The sequence below is a fragment of the Bacillus rossius genome, assembly GCF_032445375.1.
Source record: "Bacillus rossius redtenbacheri isolate Brsri chromosome 9 unlocalized genomic scaffold, Brsri_v3 Brsri_v3_scf9_2, whole genome shotgun sequence".
Classification (NCBI taxonomy): Eukaryota; Metazoa; Arthropoda; class Insecta; order Phasmatodea; family Bacillidae; genus Bacillus; species Bacillus rossius.
Genome location: NW_026962013.1, coordinates 8,910,464 through 8,921,400, shown reverse-complemented (window position 1 = coordinate 8,921,400; position 10,937 = coordinate 8,910,464). Strand labels below are relative to the sequence as shown.

The window sequence follows — 10,937 nt, the reverse complement described above, 5'->3', positions numbered from 1 at the left end:
TGAGATGCTAATGGAGCATTGATAGAATGAATGGGTGAGGGCATGGGAGTACTCCAAGAAAACCATTTGCCACATTTCCCTCTTGCTAAAAACCCGGGTTGGACCTGTCAAGAACCACATACAGATCCCATTGACCAAGACGAGTGATCGGACTACTGATGACTGATGTGACTTAACATTGGCATTATTTAATATTCACAAAAAATTTGAACATGTTTTCAATATAATTTTAAATGTTAAAAAAAAATTGCTGCATTATTAATTATCATAAGCACACTATACCTATTACTCAAATATAAGCACTTAACTGATCATAGACATTGGAAAATATGCTTTTCTTTAAAATTAAAGCCGCATTTATATAAAATTACTTTTCTAATAAAAAGGTGTTGGCCTCAACGGACCATTGCTCTCTCAGCCAGTGGAGTAGTGCCTTTGTAGTTGGGCCGAATTCATGCATCTATCCTCGGGTAGGAGGTACTATTCATTAACTTTCCAACATAGTCTGCACTGAGCTGTCTACAGACTAAACGTGTCAAATTTCTAACTAGTTCACTAACAATGGGAATCTGAGGTAGGACACTTTTTTTTTTTTTTCATGTGAGAAACAACATGCTTGCAGGGCATTCCACCCATGCTTAAAGTCAGGAACTAATTCTCTCTTTCGAAATGACACCATTCCGTCATGTAACATTATTGATCGTGCCTAGCAGCGCCCCGCCTAAACTCTCTTGCCAGCTGCGTGGGTAATATTAACATCTTTGTGTAATATCCTAGAGTCGTTCGTGTAGTGTTTACCGTGTCCTGTATCACGGACGTGATGTCTCAGTAGGACCGCATCTTCGCATCACACCCCGCGGTCCTTCACGCAATGTAACAGGTGGACACTTGTTATTACTGCCGCACCCCTGCTTTAGTCATAACCTTAACGCTTGCATATCATAAGCGCACAGACACGTGCTCCATCCAATTACAGCAATCTCCAGCCGCGGCCAGGAACCCCCTTAAATGTTCACCGAGCATAAACTATCAAGTCACTGGTTTTCACTATGTCATAGAGAAATATACAATAGACAATAAAGATGAATAAAAAAACTTGTCTATTCTTGTGGTTCCTCTATGACATACAGTAAAAAAAATAGCAGTGGCATAAGTCCATAAAGATGTTTTAAATCAATCTTCCCCATTGCAAGAATTATTAAAATAATGCTAAACCCCACAAAAATGTTAATTTTTGTTGAGGTTGGAAGATACTCCCTCAGGGAATTTTCCTGCCATCATGTTAAAAAAAAAAAAAAATTAAGTTGATTCCATGTTGGCTATTGAAATGTTTGTGTTTATTTAGGTGCTCCCTCTGGTTGCAAAAGCTGTTATGCTTCATCTGAGCCTCGGCAATTAATTTACAAGTGTGTCAAAGTGTGATCCAGTGTAGCGATGTGTACGGTTGTGAATGGCCCGCACCATCAATAATCGATAGCCGCCAGCAGTTGTCAAGTGTGTGTGTTTGTCCCCGATTTTAATTTGTTTATATCCCTCCACCAATTAATATTTTTTAAAATTACAATGGACTTAATTCAAAGACAGTTTAATGCAACCGAAACCTTTTTATAAAGAAATCAGTATTGTTCACAGTGCATCTTGTAATCTAGCCAGATTCGTCGCCCACTCTCTGCACCTTTTGCGTGCGAATCGTGGCCCTGACTGACAGTGACACTTAAATGGGTGATAAGCCCATTTAAGCATGTCAAATGTGAATAAGGCTGTCATCATCACTGGCATATTATCATTTGATTATGTTGGGAACAAAAATTTATAAGGGTTATAAAACTATTATTATAGGTAAGTGAGTACCTACTGGTTCAAAGCTGATCTAGTAGCGAATGCTGCTCAGGTGGTCTTGATTTCCATAGAGATGATAGTCTGTGTAGTGAGTTTTTCACAGACGTGCAGAACATTGCATGCTTGACATGGGAGCTGGCACACACAGCTCACTGATATCTTGGTTCACCAAAGCATCAGGATGATTATGTATTTCCTTTTCCTGCTTTCATGGAGAAGCTTATTTTCTCGGAAGATGGTTCCCTGGCTGCAAGCACACTATTTTGACACAACCTTTATTAGACAGAGACTGATTTTCACTTCTGTTCGTCTATAATCTGAGTTTCTGTGATAGGAATCGTCTGCATTTCGAATCAGGTTTTATAAGTGCAATTTGGTTAGGAGACGTTACTGGTTAGTATATTGGTAGAAGTACCTGTTTCAAAAGTTATTTGTACAAGGGTATTGTATTAAAAATATTAATCATGGTTATGATTGAACCTTGTAAATGCATTAGTTAAACTTGTAAGCTCAACAAAGTAGATAAACCAGAACGTTTAAGCTCTAATATTTAAATATTATTACAGGTAAGTTCAAACGATAATACTGTATTTTCCGAACTCTATTGTGTTTTCCCGCCAGTTTTAGTAGCTCATGTCCTTGATGCTGTTTGGTACAATGAATGAGTCAGGTTTTCGTAGGTACCATAGATGTTCGGTTTAAACTTTTACAACTTGTGTGTTATACTTTTATATTCCATCATTCATTGGACAGAATGTTGATTATTATTATTATTTTTAATTTTGATGTAAGTCAAATAAGCAGGTTTATAATGCAATTAATATTTACATCGATCAGTTTTGATATCTATGAATTTTTATATCGACATTTATGATAAATTTTAAAAGATTTGCTAATTTCTTTCGGATTTTATTTGGGACCACAAATTTTGGGCCACCATTTTTGTGCGCACTCTACGTGGTATTTTTTCTACGATAAATACTCTGCGCGTCTTCCCGTGTTTGACACGAGGTACGTAAGCAAGTAAACAGCAGGCAGTCGAGCAGTACTTAATGTGTTTGTGTGTTGTTGAAGGTGGCAAGTGGAACAGTGGGAGCGGTTGTGCCGACGTTGCTGCAGTCATTCGTGATGCAACTCACGCGCGTCTTCGGTGTTATCGTCGATATTTGAGCCTTATTTAATTTTAATAGTTCGTGCCCTTGACGTTGAATAGGTGTTCGAACGTGCAATGACAGTAACGAAGTGACCTGTTAATTATATTTTGTCGAGTGCCTGCTAGTACTTGTTCGTTAATAGCTGTCCTGTTTGACAAGCACTGTGAACACTCCGTTTAGGTGAGTATTTATTATTATTTTTATTCCGTTAATTTACCCGCGCAGTCAGCATTTAGTTTAGTTTAATTATTATAATATAACAAAATCTAAGTGACTGTGCTGAATAAAATTTGTGTTACCTGAAAATGTATTTTGAAAAACATAATATGTATACTGAATGTACCAAATAATTTATAACATTAAATACATTTCAACCCCGTAATGTGTTACATAGGTTGCATTCAACGTCCGTGCGTTTGTTTTAAATTATTGTATTTCGAATAATTGCGTGCGCTGGATGTGAATGTAGCCCAGGCTTTATATATAGGACTATTGTTTACAAACTATTAGGACGCGGTGTTTGTTTTAAATCGGTGCTGCTCATGCTTTTTTTTTGTTTGCCTAACATTATAAGTTATTCCCTTACGATGTCCAGGCAATCTTGCGCCAAAATTGAAATGCCTTTTGTGTAGTTTTGGAATTTCACGGCTCTTTTGAAGTAAGGTAAACTAACCAACGAAAATTGTTCCATCTAATTAGCAGTAATGATTTCAATTTTTTACTTATCATTTTACTAACACTTCGTTAGGTTAGAGACACTAAAAATATTATTCCTTTTAAACGGTTGGTTAGGTTATTGAAAATAAAATACGGTAATTCCCTTCGAAATATTTGTTAGGTTAGATACATTTAAAGTACTGTTGGTTAGGTTGATGAAAAACCGATGTTCTTCGTTATTCCTGGTTTTTTGACGTGACGTCTAATAAATCGATGAACGCCGGCTGCACGCACGAAAAAGTGTCCGGCTGTGCACATTGTCCCGTTTCACTGTGTCCCGTTACGCTCATTTTATATTGCTCTTTGCTAACCTGAAGTTCTGAACCTCCTAGCATTTCAATGTAACATTTTCATTGCTCTTTGCTAACCCGTTCCTCCTAGCATTGCTGCAGAGTTCGTGGCGCAAATATATTATTTTTGACAATCTTGGTGTTGAGTAAGCCATTTTCCTTCACATCATCCTTGAAACATTCCCATTCGTTTCCTACTTTTCCTATCATCGTCCTTCCTTAACAGAATAACACAATCCAATTGTAGATTTCATTTCACTCCTTTGTATTCATACAAAATATTGATGATTCAATAAAAATGATTCAATTTTATTCATAAAAGTATGCAATCATTTCATCAATGTTTTGTTATGACGTTGTCACGTTAAACTATCGTCCGTAAACCAACTCTACAGACAACCAATTTTTTTTGTATGGTGATTGTTGAATGTAGCAGCTTTTCAAAAAGGTGTTAAAATGTTAAAATCGCAGTTAAGAATAAATATTAAAATTATAATAAGTATTGTACAATTATACTAAACCGAGCGTGATTCTATGTAATACGATACGGTGGGTTTTATCTTCGACTAGCTGCCCGACCCGGCTTCGCACGGCTATACTAATGGAAAAAAATTAAGCCACATCTCCCATTTAGAGTAATGGTAAATAAAAAAAAATTCAGTGAAAATTTAATACAATGCTGTATAATGTACCGGAGAGAAAATGAATAGCACCGATGGTTTCCCGACTCGTGCACGCAACGTACAACTGATGTACCCGTACTTCGCTACGGCAGTCTACAGGCAGATCACTCTTGCGCCGCTCATACATGCCCCTCGTGGGTAAGCCACTGCCGCGCGATGCCCGTTCCCATGGAGACGCAGAAGGCATGAACAATGCAAAATCCTGTTCTCATGCAGACAAAGTACCCACTGTTGCCTGGTTTTAACCACCCATGGGAAAATGTCATCCTACGTAGCATAAGGAACATTACTGTGAAGTTTCAAGTCTGTAAAATATATATACTTGAAAAAAAGGCCAATAAAAAAAAAACAAATTAAACACAGAGAGATGAAAATAAAACAATAGTTTAGGTTTGTGATTTAAAGTGATAAAAAGTATTTAAATACTAATTGAACTCTTATGAGGGTACTGATTGCTTCGTTGTTAATATCACACGGGTGTTTTTTACTTGTATGGGAAAATTAAGAATGATAAGGCATCTAGTGCGTGGCAACAATGTTAATAGGCAATAGGAGATAAACTTCTAGCGCCTGCGGCATTGTCAACACACACTTCGTACGTGTACTGCATGTTGTATCTGGGGCGACTAAATTCTTGCCCATCGGAAGGGCAGCCCTTCAGGATTTTTCTGACAGTGGTTTATTTGTACAGAGACTGGAAGGGCAGCCCATACAATTTCTGAAAACATGCTCTTTTAAGAGAGTAAATAATCCTGAAAACTTGCCCCTTAGATGGGCAGCCCATCAGGATTTTTCTGACAGTAGTGTTTTTGAAAGGTTGTCTGAATTGTTGCCCCTTGGATGGGCAGCCCACCAGGATTTTTCTGACAGTGGTGTATTTGAAAGGTTGTCTGAATTGTTGCCCCTTGGATGGGCAGCCCATCAGGTGTTTTTCTGACAGTGGTGTTTTTGAAAGCTTGTCTGAATTGTTGCCCCTTGGATGGGCAGCCCTTCAGGATTTTTCTGACAGTGGTTAGTTTGTAAAGTGACCTAATCTAACCTAACGTATCCTAAACTAACCATTGTCAGAAAAATCCTGAAGGGCTGCACATCCAAGGGGAAACAATTCAGACAACCTTTCAAAAATACCACTGTCAGAAAAATCTTGACGGGCTGCCCATCCAAGGGGCAACAATTCAGACAACCTTTCAAAAACACTACTGTCAGAAAAATCCTGATGGGCTGCCCATCCAAGGAGCAACAATTCAGACAACCTTTCAAAAACACTACTGTCAGAAAAATCCTGATGGGCTGCCCATCCAAGGAGCAACAATTCAGACAACCTTTCAAAAACACTACTGTAAGAAAAATCCTGATGGGCTGCCCTTCCAAGGGGCAAGTTTTCAGGATTATTTAAACACTTAAAGAAACATTTTTCAGAAATTGGATGGGCTGCCCTTCCAGTCGCTGTACAAACCATTGCCAGAAAAATCCTGAAGGGCTGCCCATCCAACGGGCAACAATTCAGCTCCCCCTTGTATCTAACCCCCTCCAACGCATTTGATTCTAAATTGGACTTTTAGTAAGGATCCCTAATGTTATTGATAATATAATATAGCCTATAGCCTTCCTCGATAAATGTACTATTCAACACTGAAAGAATTTTTCAAATCGGACCAGTGGTTCCTGAGATTAGCGCGTTCAAACAAACAAACAAACAAACTAACTCTTCAGCTTTATAATATTAGTATAGATATAGTGCTCTACTAGAAGGTAAGGGTATAGTATATAATACGTGAAAATTAGTTTTATATAGAAACGTAGTTTGTGCAGAACAAGTGTGTGATGATACCCCGCGCTAAACCCCCATATTTCATTACACTTCCCGCCCCACCATGACATCAATAGTAGTAGTCCCAATTTGTTTTCCTGCAGGTACACACATTTTTTTTCCGCGTTGCATTGTTATAGTACAGTTTTTTTTAAACTAGTAAGAGATTTAATTTTCGTCTGGATTGTTTATCATACAATTTTTGCCATTTTTATGTCTTTACTCTCTATGAACCTATGCGGATGTGAATCTTAATATTCTTACTACTTCATTTTCATGCCCAAATAATGCCAAAACTTTATGCGTGCGATTTCCGTATAATTTTGATATTCATGCAGTAGTAATTAATTTCTGCTATTTATTAACAATTTGTTTGGTTCCTTTGTTGTACAAAGTTCAGTTTTTAAATTTTTGTTATGTCAATAGTATCTAAAAATGATAAACTTTTGTGTAATTATGTTATTCAATTTGCCGTCGGCTGTGCAAAGTTCCATATCACGTAGCATGGTTGTGTTAATTTTGATCCTGTGGTACATGATGCTTGCTGTTTTCATTTAGTATGCCGAAAGATCCTGCCCAAACAAAAACTCAAATAGGTATTACAAAACAACCACTTGTCAGGTCTTCTGAAAAATTTATCTTATTAAACTTACGATCATAATTCATTGTTAAATCACATCTTTTGTTAGATTCAGGATCTTCATACAATATAAAATATATGCACAAGCATTGCTATTTACAAAACAAATTTACGTTACCTTCTTAAAATACAATGCATAGTACAGGTCTAGAAAAAAAATCTTTATTGTATACATAACAATGGTACTTAACATTAAGTTTACGTAACTGTTATCACAAAGAAAATTTAGCACATTAGGTATATAATTGTTGTAGTTGTTACTAAGCACAATATTTCATGTCAACTAAACAGTTATATTTCTCTATTTTCTATCAAATTAAAGAATTCCTTCAAAGAGTAGGAAGGATAATCCATAAGAATTTGTTTTACTATAGTTTTACTCTACTGTACAATTAACTTATTTCTACAGTGCCCACCCTCGTTAAGATATTGTGTACAATTATTAATTTTAAAATAACAGTACGTAATTAACATGTTAGAAATCGTATTCGTGTTCTGATATGACTAGCTTTCAAATTCGAAACCATAAAATTAGTGACAAGTGTATAAACGAAGGTGACCTATGCGCGCACGGTCCAAGAATTAGCTAGGTAAATACGTAGTCTCGTCTTCTGCCGGTGAGGCGTACCACTTATTCTTCGTTTTATACTTTGTTTCCTCCTGTAACTTCCTCTGCATTCCATTTACCAAACCACGTCGTTCCATTTCCCTTGTCGAGCAGATGAGCTACCAGAGCCAACAACGACCTCCGTGGAACGCGCGCAGCCGCCGACAGAGGAACGGGGGATTGGAATGCTATTCACGCGATTCCAGTGTCGGGCCGTGGGGTGGGTTATTTGAGGGGCGGCTAGGCGGGGTTGTGTTTTCTCGTTGCCGTGGCGACGCGGGCACTTCGGGAGGCGTGGGCGCCAACAATGGCTGGGGGTTGCTTTTCTGCAAGAATGGCTCTAGTTTCTCCGCTATGAGCGCAACCGTAAGATTGTGCCTCTGGTGATTCAATCCTAAAGATCGTTATATATATATATATATATATATATATATATATATATATATACCATCATTACCAACAAAATGAAATAATATGAAAGAAAACAGCAGGCCGAGTGCAAAATATTTTCGTGGCAGTACGTCAGTTGGTCAAACGCTGCGTTAATTGCAATAAGTGTTTGCGAAATATTTTTGTTGCAAATGATTATTTTTTTTATTTTTGTCATTGTTTAGGTTAGAGAAAATATGCATATTTTAAAAACAATCGAAATAATGAATGATTGTAAGAAAATGCGTTAGATTTTCGTAAATTTCTATCAGACTTGATTTCGTAATTCTGAGGCCCAGTAATAGCTACATTTCCACTGCTTACACACATACTTTTTGTCTGATCATACGGTTCAAGTAGACGTCTATGATAAATTGAAAGGAACGTCCCTCGTCCCTCCAAATGCCATTTGCGGAACAGCCGCTGCTGGGGAGGAGGGTTTAGCGAAAGGTCAATAATTGTTTGTAAGGTCACGTGTCATGTTCCCCCCTCCCCCCAATTAACCGGCACCATGGTGGCTCCTTTCATGTGATTGCTCGGGTGTGAAACGTGTCGGCTGCTTGTAGGTTCCAAGGTTTTCTCACGTTAACATTGCCAGTGCTCCATTGCAAGGCCTTATTCTACACGCTGTCAGGTGACTGAGAGATAGGTTTTTTCGCCTCACCATTTTTTTTTTTAAATTTTGCAAATGGTGAAATAAATTAACATACCTGATTTTGTACCTAGAAAGAACCATTTCCCCCTCCCCTACCCCCCCAAAAAAAACTATTTCGTTAACTTAACTGTATATGTTTATAATTTTTGGGGTGTATAAAGTAAATATTTTAAAATCAACAATTTTGTTAGACCTACAAAATTTTTAGTTAAAAGTATATCCCTACTTCCGCTTCTAAAATAAAGTTTTGCAAAGCATTGTAATAGTAAAAAGCAGAATGTGTTCAGTTTTAAGGGAAATTGATCCACTTCTTATTTTTTCCACATTTATAGCCACGTCTTGCAGTATGCATTACAATTTTACATTATGTTGTGTGGTTCGTCAAGGATGTAGATACTGAAGTTATCCATAGTCTAACGTAACTATTGTGACGGTTTCAGGGGCTATTTCCTTTGGGCAGATCATGCTCTGATATTGATTAGGTCCTCTAATTTCAAACAAATTTGGATAAATAATATCAACTAGAAACAAATTCACGAAAAGTAGAAGATTGGATCAGCGATCAAACTTAACAACCTGGGTAGTATCTGCGCCGGATGCAACTCGCAGCTAATGGGAAATGGTTCTTAGTGCGAGTAGACTTGTCTGAACCTGCGTGGGTCCTGTATTTATAAATGTGTGCAACAGTTTGTGCTTTCAGTTATCCGACCTGTAAGATGATGTTTTCGTTCCATCTAGCCAACGTGTATATTACCGTTATACCAATATGCCGGAAGCATACTCATGCAGACAAAACAAAATGGCGGATAAAATGACTACTATGACGCCATACTGGTTGACCTTGGCCTCAGTGGTTTTGGAGGGGGGGAGGGGGGTCAGTCTGTTGGTTTCCTCCATGGAGGAAGGACCAGTCGCCAATTTTTATGTCTTCGGGTTTTTTATTAAAATTTTATTGAAATTGTAATTTAACTTAATTTAATTTTAAAAAGTTTAATTTTTTTATAATTACTGATTTTAAATATGGTGGACGTGAAATCATAATTCAAAATAGTGAAAAGTACTGGGAAACATGATGGATGTGATTTCATAATTCAAAATGGCGGAAAATTTTGGAAAACTAATTGGCTGATGTGATGTCATAATTCAAAATTGCGGGAAGTTCTATAAAAAAAATGGCAGAATTTAAGATGGCGTATTCAAAGGAGGCGGCCGGGTCAAGGTCAGCCATCCAAGATGGCCGCCTTAACGTCACAATTATCACGGTAAATACTGCACACACTCACCCAAATGCTTAATACCTCTATGGGCCGGAAGTAAGACAACCCCCGTGGCTGCGTGCCGAGGTCGAGAGTATGTATCGATTGTTGCCACGCGCCGGGCGAGTTCCGTGTCAAACCCCCGTGCAAACCCCTGGTGGTATAGTAGGTGGGGTTACACAGGGTTACAAGGTGAATATTCGGGCGTGTTCGGGCAGGGACAGAACATGGTGTACATCTTAGGCTTCCCGGGCACGCACACCAGTTAAACCGCGCGCAATGACAGCTGGGACAGTGGCCTTGGATAGGACGCCTGGCGCAGTAAGGCTTCCAGAGCGCGCCTGTCGCGACCGCACGGGAAGTTTTCTACGAACTGTAATGTTGACTAACTACTCAATTTGGTGTAATTTTATACTAATAATTATAGGAAACCAAAATTGTGCTACAGACTTCAGGAAAAAAAAAAAACACACGAATGTACCTACATCTAGCGCATTTGGATGTATATGCGAAATAACAAGTCATATTTTTCGTCCTTATTTTAAATACACTTAATTAATTGTAAACGAGCATAAAATGTCAGTCAGTTTACAATGACTGTGAAACTGCAAAAAATAAAACGTATTTTACAATTAATACTGACAAAAGCCCATTAAAAATACTTTAAGTTACTTATGTAAGTAGTATCCCTATTATTTATTAGTAAGCAGCACGATTGACCAAAGGTTAAGGTGGTGGACTGTTGTCCATTAGGTCGTGAATTCGGTACTCCGCTAGTTCACTCGGATAAAATACTTTATCAGTATAAGGTGATAAAATTAAAAAAAATAGCTTCACACTTCAAAGTATTCACTTCA

General features: G+C 37.8%; 1 protein-coding gene across 1 annotated transcript in view; it reads left to right on the top strand.

The window, feature by feature from the left end:
• Window positions 1-2,828: 2,828 nt before the first annotated feature.
• LOC134543325 (CD151 antigen-like) overlaps window positions 2,829-10,937 on the top strand; it is a 63,190-nt gene continuing 55,081 nt past the window's right edge. Inside the window, exon 1 of the mRNA XM_063388274.1 lies at window positions 2,829-3,173. The gene's annotated coding sequence lies outside the window, so the exon portion shown is untranslated. The remainder of the gene's footprint in view (window positions 3,174-10,937) is intronic.